The following is a 20,031-nucleotide window of genomic DNA, read 5'->3' as shown; positions in this document are numbered from 1 at the left end:
ACTGTGTTGGATGTGCAGTAATTAAGTGTTAGGCGGGTAAGATGAACTCAGAAGGTCCTTAAGGTTGCAATGGTAATCCCTGTGTAGTTTATTCAATATGTGTTGCACATTCTATGCGTTTTATGATATGCACTTAAATCAGTAGGAGTTTTGTCATTGACTCAAATAGAAGCAGAATTAAGTCCTTAATGAAAACCACAGTAATATGTGAACTTTCAGTTACTAAAAAAACAGGAATAGGAAATACTGCATACCTGCGAAGAGGCTAAGTTAACATTGCTTTTCAAACCTTTTGCATGTCCTGGCTTTTGTGATTTAGTTCACTGTATAATATTAATGAACACAGGGATTTTTTACATTTAATTTCCTAGATATTTAGAGAATAAAAAGAAGAAGCCACGAAGAACAGAACAGAGAAATAACCATTTAAAATAAAAGGGGGAGGGAGGTAAAACTGCACTAACTTTGCTCTAAACACGGTGATTTCATTAACTAGTGATGCCATGAAAAAACAAGTCATACGGTCTGTAATGCCAAAGAGAGGAAGGGACTGGACTTGGACCCAAGATATCTAGTTCAATTCCTGGCTCTGCCACAGAATTTCTCTGTCACTCTGTGCTTCAAAGCCCCATTTTACAAATGGGGATAATATTTCCTTTCTTTCACCCTGGGCTCTGATTCAGGAAAACACTTAAGTACGTGCTTGGGCCACTACAGATGTTTTACATCAGTCTGTCAGTGTAAAAGGCCTTTAATATTGGTATACATTACATTTGAATTCATGAGTAAGCACGATCTGAACGAATGCTTCCCTGACAGCGAGCTGGGAGGGGAAGAGACTTGGGGTGCGTTTATGTAAATAGAGGTTTCAGAGTAACAGCCGTGTTAGTCTGTATTTGCAAAAAGAAAAGGAGTACTTGTGGCACTTTAGAGACTAACCAATTTATTTGAGCATAAGCTTTCGTGAACTACAGCTCACTTCATCGGATGCATACTGTGGAAAGTGTAGAAGATCTTTTTATATACACACAAAGCATGAAACTACAGCATTTGCTCAAGAAACTCCCTGAAAAAGCACAAGATCAAATCTGCACAGACACACCCCTGGAACCCCGACCTGGGATATTCTGTCTACTACCCAAGATCCATAAACCTGGAAATCCTGGGCGCCCCATCATCTCAGGCATTGGCATCCTGACAGCAGGATTGTCTGGCTATGTAGAATCCCTCCTCAGGCCCTACGCTACCAGCACTCCCAGCTATCTTCGAGACACCACTGACTTCCTGAAGAAACAACAATCCATTGGTGATCTTCCTGATAACACCATCCTGGCCACAATGGATGTAGAAGCCCTCTACACCAACATTCCACACAAAGATGGACTACAAGCCGTCAGGAACAGTATCCCCGATAATGTCACGGCTAACCTGGTGGCTGAACTTTGTGACTTTGTCCTTACCCATAACTATTTTACATTTGGGGACAATGTATACCTTCAGATCAGCGGCACTGCTATGGGTACCCGCATGGCCCCACAGTATGCAAACATTTTTATGGCTGACTTAGAACAACGCTTCCTCAGCTCTCGTCCCCTAACGCCCCTACTCTACTTGCGCTATATTGATGACATCTTCATCATCTGGACCCATGGAAAAGAAGCCCTTGAGCAATTCCACCATGATTTCAACAATTTCCATCCCACCATCAACTTCAGCCTGGTCCAGTCCACAGAAGAGATCCACTTCCTGGACACTACAGTGCTAATAAACGATGGTCACATAAACACCACCTTATACCGGAAACCTACTGACCGCTATTCCTACCTACATGCCTCCAGCTTTCACCCTGACCACACCACACGATCCATCGTCTACAGCCAAGCTCTGCGATACAACCGCATTTGCTCCAACCCCTCAGACAGAGACAAACACCTACAAGATCTCTATCAAGCATTCTTACAACTACAATACCCACCTGCAGAAGTGAAGAAACAGATTGATAGAGCCAGAAGAGTTCCCAGAAGTCACCTACTACAGGACAGGCCTAACAAAGAAAATAACAGAACGCCACTAGCCGTCACCTTCAGCCCCCAACTAAAACCCCTCCAACGCGTTATTAAGGGTCTACAACCTATCCTGAAGGATGACCCAACACTCTCACAAATCTTGGGAGACAGGCCAGTCATTGCCTACAGACAGCCCCCCAACCTGAAGCAAATACTCACCAGCAACCACATACCACACAACAGAACCACTAATCCAGGAACCTATCCTTGCAAGAAAGCCTGTTGCCAACTGTGCCCACATATCTATTCAGGGGACACAATCACAGGGCCTAATAACATCAGCCACACTATTAGAGGCTCGTTCACCTGCACATCCACCAATGTGATATATGCCATCATGTGCCAGCAACGCCCCACTGCCATGTACATTGGTGAAACTGGACAGTCTCTACGTAAAAGAATAAATGGACACAAATCAGATGTCAAGAATTATAACATTCATAAACCAGTCGGAGAACACTTCAATCTCTCTGGTCACACGATTACAGACATGAAAGTTGCTATATTACAACAAAAAAACTTCAAATCCAGACTCCAGTGAGAAACTGTTGAATTGGAATTCATTTGCAAATTGGATACAATTAACTTAGGCTTGAATAGAGACTGGGAGTGGCTAAGTCATTATGCAAGGTAACCTATTTCCCCTTGTTTTTTCCTACCCCCCCCTTCAGACGTTCTTGTTATACCCTGGATTTGTGCTGGAAATGGCCCACCCTGATTATCATACACATTGTAAGGAGAGTGGTCACTTTAGATAAGCTATTACCAGCAGGAGAGTGGGTTTGTGTGTGTGGGGGGGGGGTGAGAAAACCTGGATTTGTGCTGGAAATGGCCCAACTTGATTATCATACACATTGTAAGGAGAGTGATCACTTTAGATAAGCTATTACCAGCAGGAGAGTGGGGTGGGAGGAGGTATTTTTTCATGCTTTATGTGTATATAAAAAGATCTTCTACACTTTCCACAGTATGCATCCGATGAAGTGAGCTGTAGCTCACGAAAGCTTATGCTCAAATAAATTGGTTAGTCTCTAAGGTGCCACAAGTACTCCTTTTCTTTTTATGTAAATACAGTTTGCTCCTGCCCTGCTTAGATATTCAGCAGATAGAGCAGTGTCAAAGTAATCAACTTTGGCTGGTGTTGGGTTACAAATCACTTAAGTACTGATGAAAGGGTAGTGAAATACAGTTACCAATCTTGTAATTATTGTAGGAATACAGGAAAGCAGGACTTTCAGTTGAAAGAACCTCGTTAAGCTGGAGCTGGAATGCCAGACTGCGATCCCTCCCCAAGGGTCCTCCCTGGACTGGTTAAACCCGTTCCTCCCCAGTGTTCAAAGAGCTAAATAGGCTTCATTAGGAGACTCTTTGTTATTTTTAAATGCTCAATCAGAGCAGAAACCATGTTGCGGTAGGACTGTGTTTCTGCCCTGCCTGCTAAGACCTAGAAATCACTTGAGATGGGGCTGTGTTTCTGCCCAGCCTGCAAAGAGCTGAAAATTACCAAGAGACTGATGTGCAGAGGTCATGGCAGAGAGGCAGGTGGCAGCAGAAGGTGACTAACAGTTGGCTGGCGAATGAGTGGCTGGTGAGGCGGAGATGCGCACCATGCAGCCAGCAGGGCAGCTGGCGGAGAGGGCCAGAGCAGAGCCTCGCAGAGGGGAACGATGAGTGAGTGCTTGAGCAGCGGAACAAGTAAGGTGCCTCTTTACCGCCCCCTCCACCCAGGTTGGGAAGTGAACTCTGCAGATGCACCTCTGAACTCCAGGTCTGCTCTGACCAAAGACAGCAACTGCAAGTGGGGTGCAGATAAGGGTCGGGCACGTGAACCCAGCTCTAGTTGCTGCTGGCTTCACCGGGCAGAAGGGTTACACATATTAATACCGCTTTGCACTGCCAAAGTGGTGGAAAGCACCTATCATGTAAATGAGAATCAGGCCCACTTAAGATCATCCCTTTTCAGCACAACACTTAAGAACTTGATTATTTCAAGGGAACTTAAGCCTTTTAAAGTTAAGCACATGCTTAAATGCTGTCCTGAATAGGGATTCTGACCTGAATTTGGACCTTAGATTGTAAACTCTTCAGTGTAGGGATTGTTCTTACTATGTATTTGAAAAGTGTGTAGCACAATGAGGCCTCAATCTCAGCAGGGACTTAAGGGGCAGTTGTGATACAGATTAATAATAATATGTATGAAGACACTCTAATGAATCTTAAAAATATATGATTTTGCTATTGGATAATCTAAAATAGTGGCATGTTATCTCTAGACCCTACTCTTTAAATGATGCAAATCTGGGAGTGATGTGAGACATCAGTAGAGGTAAGGACCGTCACAGAAATGTCTTTTCATTTTAGTGTGGGTGGACTCCAGAATACTATTATAGAACATATCGTAGTTGAATATTACCTAGAAGCAGGACCACAGGCTAATATTAACTTGAGATGGAAGGGGCCAATTATCTGTACCCATCCATGCTGGGAAGTCTGTGATGAATGTTCAGTGAAGAGGGGAAGTAGGAGTTTAAAAAAAAAAAAAGCAAACAATGATAGTCCTGATAGAAAAGGAAAGTGAATACCCAGCTATGTCGCCAAGGTGAACCTAACACTCTGACTTATTTCCTTATAGGAGAGTGCTATGTTTTTAAAAGAAAAATCTGTGACCAATGATAGTGGAGAAATCAGGGTTCAACATGACAATTGAGATTGGGCCTTACAAATTACTATTATGAAAGAAAATCGCCTTGCAACCTCCACAGTTATTTTCTTGGTAAACATCATTGAGTTAAAGAGGAAATTATGAACTACAAAGACAGAGATTCGGTGACATTCTGAAACCATGGCCAGCAGGTATCGTAGGCACAGGAAGGCTTTGTTTGCCTTCTCAAACAGTCTGACGTCTCCCCACCCATGCTCCACCCCTAGGTCCCATCTTGCCTGCTGTTTCCTTTGTGCCAGAGGCTGGGGCAGGCAGACTGTGGGCCTCAGTGCACCCCCAGGGCCACACCATGCTGCCTGTCCTCCCGGCACTGTGGCCGCTCCGGCTGCGCTGCCTGCCCAAGGCTGGGGCTGGGGTCACTCTGGCTGGGGGGCGCCTTCAGGGGCGAGGTGGATGGGGGGGCGGGCCATGCGGTGTGGCCCAGGGAGGCTGGGGCCATGCTGCCCAGCTCTCCAGTACTCTAGGGCCAGGGGCAGGGAGGGGGCTTGGGCTGCGCTCTCTGGGGGTGGAGGGTGCTTGCCTGGCTGTCTGGGGCAGGGGCCAGTGGTCACAGTGGGGGCTGGGCTCCGGTGGGCATGGAAGGGGGAGTCCTATGGCGGCAGGGGAGGGGTTGGGGGGCTAGCCTCCCCAAACCTGGGATACGCTCATCGCTCATGACAGAAACCACAAACAACAAACGTTTTAGAACTTCCCTTTGGTCAGTAGTCAAAGCCTACACTAATGGGGATGAGAGGGGAAGGAAAGCTCAGGTATTTTAAAGGAGGTGCCTGAGCTATATTTGAAAATTCAGATATTTGCCTTGCTTTAATGCTGTTACTTCAGTTCACAGCAGCAGGGCCTCTTGCCATCTTTAGAGTTTAGATTTTGAAATGTCTTATCTTCAACATAAAATGGAAAAGGCCAAAAATGATTGTGAAAATTCTGTTGCCAACAGCACATTGATCCCTAGAATATAGTGTTCCTGACATGCAAAGGATATATGTAATGTACATTCAAAGCAAGGCTTTCTTTCTGATCAATTATTTACTATTGGTTTGCACTTGACAACACTTGGGAGCCAGCTACAGCAACAACTAAAATAGGTGCTTTCAGCTTTGCTGCTTGTTGTGATTGAAATTGGACCCACAGAAACGGTATAGTGTTAGGATAGCATCTAGACATAATGCTGCCTCAGGCTGTGTGCTGACTATTCCTGTCACTGATGGGAGCAGTGGGCCTGCTTATCTGATGTCCTGCACCTTGTGAACTAATTTACACCAGTGCAAAGTGGGTTTACCAATCAGAATGGTAGCACTTTACTCCCACTTTGCACTCCATTTGCAGTGCTGTAAGTGACTGCACAAGGAGCAGTGCAGTGGAGAATCAGGTCCGGTATCTTTAAAGAAGTAGAGCAGAATGTAATATTTCAGTTCCTTGTTATGGAACAGGAGAGCAAAGCACAGTGGAATGATCAATAGCCATACCAATTTGAGATCTTTGTAGGGTTGCCAACTTTCTAATTGCACAAAACAGAACACCCTTGCCCTGCCCCTCCTCTGAGACCCTGCCCTTGCCCTGCCCCTTTTCCAAGCCCCCACCCCCGCTCACTCCATCCCCGCTCCCTCTGTCGCTCACTCTTCCCAGCCTCACTCACTCATTCTCACTGGACTGGGGCAAGGGTTTGGGGTGTGGGAGGGGGTGAGGGCTCTGGATGGGGGTGCAGGGTCCAGGGTGGGGCCAGAAATGAGGAGTTCAGGGTGCAGGAGGGGGCTGCGGGCTGAGGCAGTGGGTTGGGATGCAGGAGGGGGTGAGGGCTCTGGATGGGGGTGTGGCCTCTGGTGTGGGGGCAGGGATGAGGGATTTGGGGTGCAGGAGGGGGCTCTGGGCTGGGGCTGAGGGGTTCAGAGTATAGTAGGGGGCTCCAGGCTGGGGCAGGGGGTTGGAGTGCAGGTGTGTGTGTGAGCGCTCTGACTGGGGGTGCAGACTCTGGAGTGCATCTGGGGATGAGGGATTTGGGGTGTATGAGGGTGCTCCAGGCTGGGACTGAGGGGTTCAGAGGGTGGGAGGGGGATCAGGGCTGGGGTAGGGGGTTGGGGTGCGGGGGGTGGTGAGGGCTCTGGCTGGGAATGCGGGCTCTGGGGTGGGGCTAGGGTTGAGGGTTTTGGGGTGCAGAAGGGTGTTCTGGGCTGGAACCAAGGGGTTCAGAGGGCAGGAGGGGGTCAGGGTTGCAGGCTCCGGGTGGCCCTTACCTTGAGCAGCTCCCAGAAGCAGCGACATGTCCCCCCTCTGGATCCTAAGCAGAGGCATGGTCAGGTGCCTCTGCGTGCTGCCCCGTCCGCAGGCACCTCCCCCGCAGCTCCCATTGCCTGTGATTCTTGGCCAATGGAGGCTCCAGAGGTGCTTGGGGCGGGGGCAGCATGTGGAGCCCCCTGGCTGCCCTTATGTGTAGGAGTCAGAGGAGGGACATGCTTCTACTTCCAGGAGTCACGTGGAACCATGGCAGGCAGAGAGCCTGCCTTAGCCGCACTGTGCCGCCGACCAAACTTTTAACGTTCCTGTCGAAAATTGGACATCTGGCAACCCTAGATCTTTGTCAAAGAGGAAATACTTCCTCTTTCATAGTAGAAATGGCATAGAGTCTGTAAACAGGAGAGGCTACATGGGTAGGTGTCATAACAAAGGCAGCTATTGAAGGGAACAAAGTGAAATGTGAAGACTCTAAAGGTTGCTTAAAACGCTGAACGAAGACTGTTAGGTTGTAGGAAATATATTTTGAAAAAGCTGATTTAAAAGTTAAACAAACCAGAAGTCAAAACATGGCCACAGATTTGCAGAATATTTCTCCCACAGCCTGGTGTAGCCAGTTGGCTTGTCAGTTTTAGTGTTTTGTTAAATCAAAATTAGGAACATTAAGCAGGTGATTCAGACTCATGGTATTGATCTCTAGAGTTTCATAGCTGTGATTTCAGTGCACAAAATAACTGCATATAAGGAAGGGTTTTGCTGGAATTGTGAGGGTTCTAATCTATTCTTGGAGTGAATATGTTGAGCCAAATTCTTCCCCCATGTCATAGCAGCAGGAGGAGGAGGATAGGAAAAACTATAAAGCGTGAAGTGGATGGGTGAAGAGGAAATAAACATCAGCAAAGGGGGAAATGAGCAACAATTATATGTATTGGAAGAGGAAATAGATCTGGAAAGGCAAAATCACATGCACATGATCCTTTTTTCTCTCTTTTTCTGTCCACTTCCACCTTGGTTGATTGGAAGTGGCATATATTTTATCATCAAAAAGAATATGACATGCTGCATGAATTGCCATACCAAATCAGACCATCTGCAATGGTCTAATTAATCTAGCACATATTCTCTTAAGGCAGCAAATGCTGCATAAGGAGGAGTAAAACTTCAGTAATACATCTTGTTGTGAAGTACTTTCCCAGATTATTTATTTTGGGGGCAGAGGGAGAGTGGGAATGGGTAAAGAAGGGATTTAATTCTAGCCTGCTGTTAGTGATTAGTTTATACCCTAAAGCACAAGGATTGATATCTCTAGGTTAATTATGCATTTCATTTTAAATTTTCTTTTCTCTTTTTAAAATGTGTAGTCTTTTAGCGTCATTAGATTGCTCCTTGGTCTTGTAAATGGGAACATTCTGTTGACCTTCTGTACATCAATTATTAATTTATATACCTGTGTCATCCATCTTTTTTCATCTCTCTATCACCATCCCCTAATTTTTTTTCCATCCCATTGTTCTATTTATACTATAGTTCTTTCAGAAGCATGCAATATTCATATTGAGTGTATACCATTTATTTTACTGTGGTATTATAATGTTTTTCTTCTCGTTTCCTCTCTCCTGCTCAATACAGCTTAACATCTTATGCACCTGTTTGGCTGCATATCCAACAGATGTTCACAACGATGACTTGCTCTTTCCCACAAGTTTACAGATACCCTTCACACAAAGGTTTTGGACTAGTCAAATTGTGCCTTCTAATGCATAGGTTTCAGAGTAGCAGCCGTGTTAGTCTGTATTCGCAAAAAGAAAAGGAGTACTTGTGGCACCCTAGAGACTAACCAATTTATTTGAGCATAAGCTTTCGTGAGCTACAGCTCACTTCATCAGATGCATTCAGTGGAAGGTACAATGAGGAGATTTATATACACACAGAACATGAAAAAATGGGTATTATCATACACACTGTAAGGAGAGTGATCACTTAAGATGAGCTAATACTAGCAGGAGAGCGGGGGGTGGGGCGGGGGAGAAAACCTTTTGTAGTGGTAATCAAGGTGGGCCATTTCCAGCAGTTAACAAGAACGTCTGAGGAACGGGGGGGGGGGGGGGGGCGGTGGGGTGGGGGGGAGAAATAAACATGGGGAAATAGTTTTTCTTTGTGTAATGACACATCCACTCCCAGTCTCTATTCAAGCCTAAGTTAATTGCATCCAGTTTGCAAATTAATTCCAATTCAGCAGTCTCTCATTGGAGTCTGTTTTTGAAGTCTTTTTGTTGTAATACTGCTACTTTTAGGTCTGTAATCAAGTGACCAGAGAGATTGAAGTGTTCTCCAACTGGTTTTTGAATGTTATAATTCTTGACGTCTGATTTGTGTCCATTTTATTCTTTTATATAGAGACTGTCCAGTTTCACCAACGTACATGGCAAAGGGGCATTGCTGGCACATGATGGCATATATCACATTGGTGGATGTGCATTTGCACGAGCCTCTGATAGTGTGGCTGATGTGATTAGGCCCTATGATGGTGTTCCCTGAATAGGTATGTGGACACAGTTGGCAACGGGCATTCTTGCAAGGATAGGTTCCTGGGTTAGTGGTTCTGTTGTGTGGTGTGTGGTTACTGGTGAGTATTTGCTTCAGGTTGGGGGGTTGTCTGTAGGCAAGGACTGGCCTGTCTCCCAAGATTTGTGAGAGTGATGGGTCATCCTTCAGGATAGGTTGTAGATCCTTGATGATGCGTTGGAGAGGTTTTAGTTGGGGGCTGAAGGTGATGGCTAGTGGCGTTCTGTTATTTGGTTTGTTGGGCCTGTCCTGTAGGTGACTTCTGGGTACTCTTCTGGCTCTGTCAATTTGTTTCTTCACTTCAGCAGGTGGGTATTGTAGTATTGACGACAGCACTTCCTTTGTCAGCCTTTTTGATTATGATGTCCACGTTGTTTCTGAGGCTGTGGATGGCATTGTGTTCTGCACGGCTGAGGAGGTGCTGTCGTCTCAATTACAGACCTAAAAGTAGCAGTATTACAACAAAAAGACTTCAAAAACAGACTCCAATGAGAGACTGCTGAATTGGAATTAATTTGCAAACTGGATGCAATTAACTTAGGCTTGAATAGAGACTTGGAGTGGATGGGTCATTACACAAAGTAAAACTATTTCCCCATGTTTATTTCTCCCCCCCCCACCGCCCCCCCCTCCCGTTCCTCAGACGTTCTTGTTAACTGCTGGAAATGGCCCAGCATTTGATTACTTGATTATCACTACAAAAAGTTTTCTCCTTTGCCGCCCCCCCCACCGCTCTCCTGCTGGTATTAGCTCACCTTAAGTGATCACTCTCCTTACAGTGTGTATGATAACACCCATTTTTTCATGTTCTGTGTGTATATAAATCTCCTCACTGTATTTTCCACTGAATGCATCCGATGAAGTGAGCTGTAGCTCACGAAAGCTTATGCTCAAATAAACTGGTTAGTCTCTAAGGTGCCACAAGTACTCCTTTTCTTTTTTCTAATGCATATTCTCTTGTACTAGTCAATACTGAATTACATGTTGCCTAATTACTTTCTTTTGGTAGTCTTTGTTTTACATTTGGACCGAGTCCTGACTGGCCTACATAATTTTGTGTTCCCAGCAACTTTTGACACCTTACTATTCATTCTCTCTTCCAGGTCACCAATAAATAGTTCAAACATCACCGCTCTTACTGCTGAGCCTTGACGTTCTCTATTATTAATCTATTTGCACACAAATTGGCCATTTATTCCTACTGCTTGCTTCCTACCCCAGGATAATTTCACATCATGTTACTCTTTCCTTAATTACCAATTAAGTACATATGCACCCAACCTGTGAAATTCAGACCTGAATGGGAATTTCACAGCATTGTAGTTTAGGATTATTTGGGGCTGGGGGCTGGTTTAAGTTTATCTCTGTTAGTGATGAACTCCACCCAAGGACCGGAATGTGACCTCCTTACACACATTAGTGAGCAGCTATTCGTATAAGCTAGTCCCAGTGACATCACTGGATTTACTTATGCATGTAGATGCTCGCCAGTGGGAGAAGAGATTCACAGTACTTTCCCTGTTTTAGAAACGTATGGTGAATTGTTTTCTGAACTATTGCTCCTTTTACTGGTAAAAAATAAAAAAAGAGGTGTAGCAGTGGTATCATTGTGAAAACCATTTAAAAGGTAGACACAGTGTTCATTATTCTCCACTACAGATGCTGGTTTTCATTATTAAAAACATATTTGTTCAGGTGCTTAAATATTAACTGGCAAAGCAGCTTTAAAATTGGCCTTCACAGATTGGAGCCATTCCAGTACAAAGCAACCAGAAAAGCAATATGTAAATGCAAGATATTAATGGGTATTTAATGTTTATTGATAGAGTAATCAGTCAAGGAAATAAGAAGATGGGATGGAGATTTCCTTATGAGCCATACAATAGACAGATCACTTCTCCAATTTGGAATGAATGCAACTAATTTGCAATTACACATTGATAAGACTTTCTATTGTAACTATTCTATAGAAACCTACAATTAGGCAGCCAAGACTTCTTGGAATTTTTGGCCAGGCATTTTTAATGACACAGTTACACATCCCTTTTTCACTTAAGTAGTAATAAATCTAGGGATGGGTCTTACTGCATTTATGTCTGTGGCCTTTTAAGGGTGGAGTATGCCCTGTGCTTAAGGCTAATATACTATTATTGATCTACACATGAACCTGTTATTAATGTAACTGCAAATTCCATGCATAGTTCTAGGATAGTAGGGGGCCCTAAATGTGTTGGTACATTAGCAAGACTGACACAGAGGTTGGAAACTTTTCAGTTGGTTATCTTATTCAGAGGAGATAATGGGTCAAATACAACACATGTGTAAGTGGGTGAAGCTCTTCTGAAGCTAATGGAGTTGCAGCTCCTAACATGGGGGCAGATTTTGGTTCACATATTCACTCCAAGAATCGATTAGAACACTAACAACTTAAGCAAATTCTTCTGGATACGCAGTAATTCTTTTGTGCACAGAAACCGAGCCAGACATTGCTTTCACAAGCAGAATTTAGTGTCCACTACTTCCAGATGAACTACTGCCTGCTGTTCTGAGGAACAAATGAATCATTGCACATGAAAATAATTAGCCAATCTGATATGTGCTCTCAGTTAAAGAGAAGACTGGCACACAATGATGCACGTGAAAGACAGGGTAGTCTAGAGGAATTGGTATCAGACTAGGGATCAGGAAATAAAAGTTCTAATCCTAAACCTGCCAATTACTTGTTGTAGGACTTTGGGCAAGGAACAGCTCCTCTGTGACTTTCCTGTCTGTAAAATAGAGATAATACTTACCTGGCTCACAGATGCTGTCATAAATATAAAGGGAAGGGTAACCACCTTTCTATATACAGTGCTATAAAATCCCTCCTGGCCAGAGGCAAAATCCTTTCACCTGTAAAGGGTTAAGAAGGTAAGGTAACCCCGCTGGCACCTGACCCAAAATGGCCAATGAGGGGACAAGATTCTTTCAAATCTGGGGGGGGGGGCGGGGACATAGGGTTTGGTCTGTCTGTGTGATGCTTTTGCTGGGAACAGATCAGGAATTCAAGCCTTACAACTCCTGTAAAGTTAGTAAGTAATCTAGCTAGAAAATGTGGTAGATTTTCTTTTGTTTAGTGGCTTGTAAAATAAGCTGTGCTGGAGGGAATGTATATTCCTGTTTTTTGTGTCTTTTTGTAACTTAAGGTTTTGCCTAGTGGGATTCTCTATGTTTTGAATCTTATTACCCTTTAAGGTGTTTACCATCCTGATTTTATAGAGGTGATTCTTTTACCTTTTCTTTAATTAAAATTCTTCTTTTAAGAACCTGATTGATTTTTCATCGTTCTTAAGATCCAAGGGTTGGGTCTGTGTTCACCTAGTACCAATTGGTGAGGATTATTATCAAGCCTTCCCCAGGAAAGGGTGTGTGTAGGGCTTGGGGGGATATTTTAGGGGAAGACGTCTCCAAGTGGGCTCTTTCCCTGTTCTTTGTTTAACACGCTGGGTGGTGGCAGCATAGGGTTCAAGGCCAAGGCAAAGTTTGTACGTTGGGGAAGTTTTTAACCTAAGCTGGTAAGAATAAGCTTAAGGGGTCTTTCATGCAGGTCCCCACATCTGTACCCCAGAGTTCACAGTGGGGAAGGAATCTTGACAGGTGCTTATGAGAATTAGTTAATGTTTGTACAGTGGTTTGCAAGGTGCAACATGCTGTATAAAGGGGATCTAGTGTTACAAGAGTGATTTATAGATATGATGCCTGAATATGTGAAAATAGTTAATAGATAAGGTGCTGGTAGATGTCCCTCAAGAATATGTAGCATAGATCTCGGGTTTTGTAGGACAAATAAAACATGTTGCGCGCTGCAAATGGCTTCCTTTTTATTTAGGGCCCTTTACCTTTACAACCCTGTGCAGTGGGGTAAGTGCCATATAGCTGCCATTACACAGATTTCCTGGATCCTCATTCTGTGCTTTGAGGAGAGGCTGCATGTGGCCTTGACTTATTCCAGCATAGGAGAGTGGAGAGAGTTGGTTAATGATCTAAGCCAATGGAAGCGGGAGGTGGGAATGTGGGAATGGGGGCGGGGGGACCGAGGGAGGAATAAACAGCATCCTGTAAATGGCTGTTACAGATTACTGCCAACTCTATTACCACTTTCTTCCCTGGGCCATTCTTGTGACAGCACAGCTATACGTAGCCACGTGTCATCTCGCCCTAAGTGCATAATACTGTTACATTGAGAAAGTCATGCATAGGAACAATTTTAAGAATAAGCAACGTAAGTAACTGTTGAAGACGTAGAGGCAGACTTTGCAAGTTGTTTGTACCAGGATGCACCAACATTTGCAGAAAATAAAAAAGGAAGTGGGAAAATGTAACAATCAGGGCAAGCCTGATTAGGACATTGAAATTGTTAGCAGTCGATGAGTATCTTCAATTAAATTATGCAGAAAGCAGGAAGTCAAGTTTACTGCAGTCACCTAGACCTTACTCAGATGAAAAGCACTTCTTTGAAACCATAGTTTTTCATTCACTGAGATCTGTCAAGTAGTGCAGTTTTTCTTTCATTTCCATGAGACAGCTTTGCTGATATGCTTCTTCCTTCTCTGAGGTGTAGGTGAAGATGGTTTTCTGTAATAAGCCAACATATTATAATTATATAGTTCTTTATATTCAATTGATATCTTTATTTAAATATTAATTGTATGTGGAATAAACTAGTACTTTGGCTTATACTAAACATTATAAAGCATAGTATGAACTTTCCAATAACAACAAAATTAAACTGAAATTTAGAGAAAATAAATTGTCTTCTGACCTTTGCTCTCTAAAGACCCTGATAGAGGAAAAACTTTGCAGTTGATTGCAGGATTTCAAAAAATGCTCTTATTTTTTTTTTCCGAGTAACCCAAAAAATACAGGTACAGTCAAACTAAATGCAGTGGTGTTTTATCTTCCATGTATGAATAGCGAAGATTATTGTAACTAATGTTAAAGAATATTTTTAGTTGAGAGAGAGAGAGAGAGAGAGAGAGAGAGAGAGTGTGTGTGTACATGCACATGCCCTCAGATTTGCCTGGTCCCTGACAATCTGTTTTCTGGCCTGCCTGTGACTGCTCTGTTGTGTTAGCTAACCATCTCCTTCCAATGGAAAAAGGCCAGATGGCCATGTGTATTCTTTTTGATCTGTCACTACTGGTTAATTTAATTGTGATTTTGTTGCCTTTGACTGGAATTGATGGGACCTTTAGAAGGAGTTGATGGGATCACTCTTGAGTAGTTAAATTCATTCCTGTCAGAGAGAGAGCTGTAGTGTTGGCTAATTGCTCATCTACCCAGAAGGCACTTCTGTGAAGGATACAGAAGGTTCTAGTCTGTCTCCTTTCCTGCTCAGCATGAATGTGAGGGTGCTGAGGAAGATAATGAGATAATTTGGCCTGTGTTGCCATCAGTTGTTGACATACAGAACTACATCTAGTTTTCAGTTGACCTGGAGTATGTGTTATCCTTGCTTTGGTGGTGCCTAACTGAGATAGGAACTTAGGTAAAAATGAGCTGAAGATGCTTAATAATGGATAAGATGGAAGGATACTGGAAAGTTTAACTGAAATGGTGTCTGCCCCCATTCAGGTGTTGTGCCTGTCCTTCAGAAATTAGGCTTTCATTGGGGGGGGTTCTTCTGGCCCCTTGTTTGGTTCCAGAGACCCGGGAAACTTCAAGGGCTAGAAATAACTTTCTTCATCTGCACTTAGTGTAACATTTGCACCCATTTCACATTGATATGGACATTGTTATAACAGTCCATGCTTTTGTGACATCTAGATTAGAGCACTCTAATATAGAATAGAGGCAGATGTGATGGCCTGCTTATTTAGTGGAATGACCACAGGGAGCACATTAATCCTGTGCTGTGAAGACTGCTTTGGATTCTTCTTCACTCCTCGGTGTAATTCAGGATGTTGATCTGGATCTTTAAAGTTGTGCATGATTTAGGTCCTAACCTAAGACATTGTGTCACCCCACGTGCACCACTGCAGCAGTTAAGATCAGCTGAAGCATTCCCAGGGTCCCCAAATTTTAACATTTTTAGAGCCTCTGACAGAGCATTCTTGGTAGATCCCTGTTGATTCAATAAAGAAAACAGTTACATTTTCAGGGTATAGGTTCATTTATGCTTTTGTTAGGATGTGTTTTGTGTTAGGATGACTCAGGGAGTGGGTAGGAGACATAGCCCTTGGGTCTATTATTATGGTGGCAGGGTGTAGTTGTAAATTCAAGGAGAATTCTTGTTGCTGTCAGAGCATGAAGCTAAATTTTGTTTAATCTGTGTTTTATTGATGTAAATACAGCCAGAGCATAGGCAATGCTTGTATAGATTTTCAAATCAAAGTATAAATAATAAACATAGAATAATAGAATTGTAGAACTGGAAGGGACCTCGAGAGGTCATCTACTCCAGTCCAGTTCACTCATAAGTATTATCTAGGCCATCCCTGACAGGTGTTTGTCTTATCTGCTGTTAAAAATCTCTAATGATGGAGATTCCACAACCTCCCTGGTCAATTTATTCCAGTGCTTAACTACCCTGACAATTAGGAAGTTTTTCCTAGTGTCCAACTAAACTACCTCACTGCAATTTAAGCCCATTGCTTCTTGTCCTATCCTCACACGTTAAGGCGAACGAACAATTTTTCTCCTTCCTTGTAACAACCTTTTATATACTTTAAAACTGTTATCATATCCCCTCTCAGTCTTCTCTTTGCCAGACTCAACAAACCCAGTTTTTTCAATCTTCCCTCACAGATCATGTTTTCTAGACCTTTATTAATTTTTGTTTCTGTTCTCTGGACTTTCTCAAATTTGTCCTCATCTTTTCTGAAATGTGGCACCCAGAACTGGTCACAATACTCCAGTTGAAGCCTAATCAGCATGGAGTAGAGTGGAAGAATTACTTTTCGTGTCTTGCTTACAACACTGCTGCTAATACATCCCAGAATGTTGTTTGCTTTTTTTTACAACAGTGTTACACTGTTGACTCATATTTAGCTTGTGATATACTATGACATTATCTAAATCATTATCTAAATCATTGATGACGATATTGAACAGAACTGGACTCAGAATTGATCCCTGTGGGACCCCACTTGATATGTCCTTCCAATTTGACTGTGACCCACTGATAACTACTCTCTGTGAATGGTTTTCCAACCAGTTATGCACCTACCTCATAATAGCTCCATCTAGGTTGTATTTCCCTAGTTTGATTATGAGAAGATCATGCAGACAATATCAAAAGACTTTCTGGTGAAAACTGAAACAAAAAAATCATTTAACACTTCTGCCATTTCCACATTTTTTGTTATTGTTTTTGCCCCCTCATTGACTAATGAGCTTACCCTGTCCTTGGTCTTTCTCTTGCTTCTGATATTCTTGATTAATATCTTCATCAATGATTTCTTGTTACCCTTTATGTCTCTAGCTAGTTTAATCTTGTGTTGTGTCTTAGCCTTTTTAATTTTGTCCCTACATACTTGTGTTATTTGTTTATATTCATCCTTTGTAATTTGACCTAGTTTCCTAGTTTTTGTAGGACTCTTTTCTGATTTTCAGATCATTGAAGATCTCCTGGGTAAGCCAGTATGGTCTCTTTCCATACTTACTGTCTTTCCTATGTTGTGGGATAGGTTTGCTCTTGTGCCTTTAATAATGTCTCTTTGAAAAACTGCCAACTCTCTTGAACTGTTTTTCCCCCTTAGACTTGCTTCCCATGGGATCTTACCTACCAACTCCCTGAGTTTACTAAAGTCTGCCTTCTTAATCCATTACCTTTATTGTGTTGTATTCCCTCTTACCATGCCGTAGAGTCCTAAACTCTACCATTTCATGATCACTTTCACATCTGTGGTCTTCTACTCTCAAATTCTCAACCAATTCCTCCCTATTTGTCAAAATCAAATCTAGAACAACCTCCCCCGAAGTAGTTTTCTCCACCTTCTGAACTAAAAAATTGCCTCCAATACATTCCAAGACTTGTTGGGTAATCTGTGCCCTGCTGTATTATTTTCCCAAAAGATGTCTGGGCAGTTGAAGTTCCCCATCACCACCAAGTCCCTGTGCTCTGGGTGATTTTATTAGTTGTTTAAAAAAAACCTCATCCACCTTTTCTTCCTGGTTAATCTGCTGTGTGATAGTTCTGGACAGCAATCTGTAGTGGTCTAGTTTTGTTCTGTTTTTTAATTTGTTCTTGCCCTTGACTCATATTTTATTGTTTAAGGTGGAAATCTAGCAACTTTAGGTTTGATTTGCTTGCTCCACTTCCCAGGGGGTTAGTGCTGTTGAGCTTGGGGAGTGGTGAGCATGTTTTAATTTGGAAACTCAGCCTTCAACCCCCAACCCTGTCTCTTGCTAGTCCTTGGCTTAATGAAAGCATTAAACAGAGCTCATACCTCAAAAAAGAGATCATTGCATTTGGAAATTTGTGAGACCACAATGTAAAGTTGAGTTAAAATTGCCCTGAGACATAGACTCTTTGTTCCTTATGAAAACCTAGAATGTTTAACCCTGGGTTTTTAGACTGGTTTCTGTGTTATGGACAGGAAGTGTTAAACCTGGTTTTTGCTCTGCTGCATGAAATTGCACAGAAGTTGGTATCTGAATATCAGCAAATTGACTAGAAAGGATGAAGCAGCATCCAAAATCAGATCAGCTTTTAAAAAAATCAGATTATATCTTTAAAATGTTCAGCTATCTAGGTCTGGAAATTGCACAGCCACCTACACAGAATAAAAATTACCCTGACAAGGTCAGCATGACAAAACAATGCAGCTGCATATCCTCAGCCTAACAATAACTTCAGTAATGTGCTTCAGACATAGAAAGGCTCTGTTTCATACCTCACTGAGCATTTCTTGTTCTTTTTACTTGCTTTGAGCATTTTTCTCATTTTTGTTGAGGCTTTCCACTCCTGGCAATATCAGCTCCATCACTGCAAGAGACATCAGTCTCTCTGCTTTGTCTCTTGGAGGACGTTTATCTTTAAAAATCTTTTCTTTATGGGTAAAAACACACATTAAGAAACCTAACCAAATGAAAGGGGGAGGGCATTCATATTTTATGCAAATCTTGAGATTTTTGTGAAATGAGAGAGCTGTAAATGTGGGCCATTAATTATTCAATTTATTAAATACTGGAGTATAGGAAGGATGGGCTCAAAATCCCATTGGAATCAATAAGAGTTTTTCTGCTGGCTACATTGGGCTTTGGATCAGTCCCTTGGTTTGCAGGACCATGCTTTCATTTTTTCAAATCTCTGCATACCTGAACCTATAATGTAGAGCCCTTTCAGTATCTCTGCAAAACCTATGGGATTTATACCAGTTTGTTTAGTTGCTTCTCATATGGCTTTGCTCCTGATCACTCTATCCACTCGAAAAGCGTCTTAATTCTTCATAAAAATGATCCTCTTGATATAGTCTATTGTGCATCTGCTATCTAACATCTAGTTTTCTGTCAAATGTTCCAGATTCCGTTGGTTTACAATCTATTTTCCATGGCTTTTTCAAGTCATTATATGGTTCTTTGAATGACAGAGGAAAGATTCATAGATTTTTAAGGCCAGATGGGACCGTTAGGATCATCTAGTCTGACCTCCTGCATAGCACAGGCCACAGAATTTCACCTAGTGATTCCTGCTTCATTTTCCATGTTCATCAACCTCACTGATGATGGACTGGGCTCATTATTCACTTCCTGTACCAAAAATCAGTTGTATTAACTGTAGGTCAACTATTGATATACTGGCTCTGAGCACATATTATTTATGAGGTAGAGTTGATTAGAGGGCAGATGAAATCATCTGAAGTTAGTATGGGTCTTGATATGTCCATCTGCCTAACCAATTTTTTTCTCATCCAGTCCGTTTAAAATCCACCCCAAACTCTACTCCCACAGTTTTATCACGTTATAAAGTGGAATTACGTGCACAACGGATACGCATCAACAAAGTGCTTTGCTGGAGTACAGTTAAATGCAGATATCTAATCTTGATTAATGAGCTTCCAGTTGCTATTTAGTGTGAGCTGATGCCATCCCCTGATGGCTATATATTTTCTGATTATTATAAATGGGGCTCAAGGTAGAATTGCAGTGCTTATAAAGTGTGTTTGGTTGGAAGGGTGACGTCAAGCACAAGTATGCTGGAATAATTGAAGACCATTAAATTATTTCTTACAGGGAAATACAGTATAGTTCTACTGATGGTTTTGTTTCAGCCTCTCATATTAAAATAAAAAACAAAGCAATTACAAACTCTTAACAAGGGTGCTAATATTTTCATAACACTTCCATTTACATGTTTATGAGAAATTGCAGAAGTTTGAATGTTCTAACTGACCATGGAAAGAAACCATGAGCTTGGAAAATGAACAACTACAGTAGGAGTCTTGACTCTGACCTAAGCACTGAAGATAG

The 20,031-nt window shown here is 42.4% G+C and overlaps 1 protein-coding gene across 37 annotated transcripts in view; it reads left to right on the top strand.

Annotated features, from left to right (window-relative positions):
- Positions 1-20,031, top strand: part of JAKMIP3 (Janus kinase and microtubule interacting protein 3) — a 176,715-nt gene that overhangs the window by 24,078 nt on the left and 132,606 nt on the right. The gene's annotated exons all lie outside the window — the stretch shown is intronic.

This window comes from Lepidochelys kempii, chromosome 7 (assembly GCF_965140265.1).
Source record: "Lepidochelys kempii isolate rLepKem1 chromosome 7, rLepKem1.hap2, whole genome shotgun sequence".
Taxonomy (NCBI): Eukaryota; Metazoa; Chordata; order Testudines; family Cheloniidae; genus Lepidochelys; species Lepidochelys kempii.
Note: the sequence above shows the minus strand (reverse complement) of the source record. Positions and strands in the feature narration are given on the sequence as shown.